The 2,972-nt window shown below is 51.7% G+C and overlaps 1 protein-coding gene across 1 annotated transcript in view; it reads right to left on the bottom strand.

Annotated features, from left to right (window-relative positions):
• The window catches only part of WDFY4 (WDFY family member 4), a gene marked incomplete at its 5' end in the record, with an annotated part of 236,672 nt that overhangs the window by 139,293 nt on the left and 94,407 nt on the right, over window positions 1-2,972 (bottom strand). The gene's annotated exons all lie outside the window — the stretch shown is intronic.

Raw genomic sequence — 2,972 nt, 5'->3', positions numbered from 1 at the left:
CCTGGGAATCTTTTTAAAATCCTGATTTCTGGGCCTCATCCTCCGGAAATTCTGTTTCTTTGTTATGGGTTGGGGCCACAACATTAGTAAGAAAGAAACAGAATTTCCTGAGGATGAGGCCCAGAAATCAGGATTTAAAAAAGATTCCCAGGGGATTCTAATGTGCAGCCAAGGTTGAGAACCACTGCTTTAGAGGGTTCTATTTCTTATCTCTAAACACAGCCATTTCCTAAGGCCCCAAACCAGATGTGAGATTGTAACAGTACATTTGTCTGGCACCAAAAAGAGCTCACATTTACAAACTACCCACTGGCAGCAGCAAGAGGTGCCGGGCAAAGGCCGGAAATGATGTCTGCATGCAGTAGCGAGAAGACTGAGGCTCCGAGACACTAAGAGACTTGCCTGACGGCCCTCATGTACTAATAGGCAGAGACTGGCTTCAAAGCCCGGTCTAACTCCCTCTTGCCTCCTCCCTGTGCTCCCCCACAGCCATCTCCTGGAGATTGATGCACAGGGTCAGTAATGAACCTCACGCAATGACACAGGTGGCCGTGGGTCAGTAATGAACCTCACGCGATGACACAGGTGGCCGTGGGTCAATAATGATGTGGGGGAAGAAGAGCACAGTGACCCAAGTCTATCAGGAGGCCAGTGTAGGCAGAAACCATCCCTCTGGGATCCCCAGGGCCTGGCATCACACCTACCACGTGGTGGGCACTTACGAAGAATCCATTATTTTTTTAAGAGTGGACATACAGGAAATCCAGGTGAACTGAGCGTGCTGCGCTAAGCCCGAAGCAGGCTGGCAGAGTCCCCGCCCTGCAAGCTCACTCCTGCTCAGTGCACAGAGCAGGCGCTGCTGCGTGCAGAGCCCGTGTGGGCTGTGGGGGCTCCAGTCAGGCACCTCAAGGCACAGGTCGAGGGCCCTGCACACGCGGCATCTTCACTCACAGAGGCAGTCCCTGAACAAAGGCCTTGCCAGTGTGGGAGCTGGAGAACTGAGAGCGCAAGACATGACCCCAGCAATCTCCTTGCTGCTGGGCCCCTGCCCCTCCTCCCTCCAGGGCACTGGAGCAGTCCCAGGTTGCCAGAGCACATCGGACGCTGCCCAGCCCTTTCGGAAATTCCTTTACATTGTACCAAATAGGCTGGGAATGTAGACAGTTGAATCTTTTGCTGCTTATCCTGTCTTATAACCCCTACTAAGGACTGCATTGAGATGGCTGATTTAAATATCAAATGGATCATGTGTCCAATTGTGCTTCTCCCACCCTGAGACCACGGCACCTGCCACAATGATCTGCCTGTCCCTTTTAAAAACCAGAAACCTAAGACTTGACTACCCTCTACTTCCTGTCCCTCCTGCTCCTCAACTGCCCCCCTCCCTCGCCACTGTCTGTCCAGTCATCACAGATCCCCCTTCTCCTGTAACTGATTTTCTTGTCTCCAAACCCACCCTCTTATCCAATGACTTGTGCTATTAGAAGTTGATTCTCTCACTGGTATTTTAACCACCCCTTTTCCACTCCTTCCTCCTCTCGGCCAACAACCAGACTCAACTCTCCTATCTTAAGCCCTGAAACTTCCCCCCTCTATTTTCTTCTCTCTTCTTCATCAAAAGCCTGCCTCTACTTCCCTCCTCTCCACTCTTCACCTGCGTCTGACCCATTATTTGTTTCTCATTAGGTCTGTCATTACTTCCAAGTGACCTCCCAATACAATACGCACATCACTGCCCTCATTTTACTTGAAACTCTTCTTGTCATCTTAAATTTTTATTTTGTTTTACTTTGGTGTTTATGCTTGTTTTCTTAGCCTCAGCTTTGAAGGCACAGCTCACTCGAGGACGCCGGTTCCCAGGGAGGTGGTGCCCTGGTCATTCCAGGAGCAGCTGGGAGCTTGGGGGTCCCGCACAGGTAGCTGCTGGGCCGGCTGGTGGCAGGGGTGCCCTGGAGCCCAGCAGCGGGGCAGGGCGTGCTCTCTTGTCTCTCTGTGCAGGAAAGCGGGTGCACAGGGAGCCGGGTACCGGGCCTCGCGGCGGCCTTCACAGGCCTGGCGCTCATCTCAGACCCAGGGCACTTCCTGGCCGGGCTCAATTCGCTGATGATTTCCTCAGGACCTGGAGAGCTACAGTAGCGAATAGGATTGGCCTTCACTTTTCAGGTTCCCATCCTGTCCTTCTTTGGTTCAGGTGTCCAGATCAGCTAATCAAATAACCTGGGAGTGTTCCTTTTTCAGTTTCCTGGAGAAGTTTTTAAGGCTGGGAGGGCCTATGTCCTGACAGGTGGAACTTCTCTACAGACACCCGGGCCTAGACCTTCCTTGTGGATTTCGTTTGTAAGATTTTAAAGCAGTGATTCCAGCCCTAGCTGGTTTGGCTCAGTGGATAGAGTGTCGGCCTGCGGACCAAAGGGTCCTGGGTTTGTTGCCAATCAAAGGCATATACCTCAGTTGCAGGCTCCTCCCTGGCCTGGGCCCTGGTCAGGGCGTGTGCAAGAGGCAATCAATCAATGTGTTTCTCTCACATCAATATTTCTCTCCGTCTTTCCCTCTGTCTTCCACTCTCTCTAAAAATCAATGGAAAAATATCATTGAGGATTAAAAATAAAAATAAATCAATATGATTCAATTTATTTCATGATTATGGTCCATTTAAGTTTTTTTTCTTTCTTTTTGAGTGAGTTTGGGAAACTTACATTTTCTTGGAGATTGTTCAGATGAGCTAAGGGTTCACATTTATTGGCACAAAGGTGCCAGCCCTACTCTCCTCCCCCCTCTCCCTGCTCATCCCCATGGACCTCCCTCCTCCCTCTCCCCCTGCTCATCCCCATGGACCTCCCTCCTCCCCTTCCCCCTGCTTATCCCCATGGACCTCCCTCCTCCCCCTCGCCCTGCTTATCCCCATGGACCTCCCTCCTCCCAGCTCCCCCTGCTCATCCCCATGGATCTCCCTCCTCCCCCTCCCCCTGCTC

Source organism: Myotis brandtii, unplaced genomic scaffold, assembly GCF_000412655.1.
Source record: "Myotis brandtii unplaced genomic scaffold, ASM41265v1 scaffold1003, whole genome shotgun sequence".
NCBI lineage: Eukaryota > Metazoa > Chordata > Mammalia > Chiroptera > Vespertilionidae > Myotis > Myotis brandtii.
This window is presented reverse-complemented; position numbering and strand designations above follow the sequence as displayed.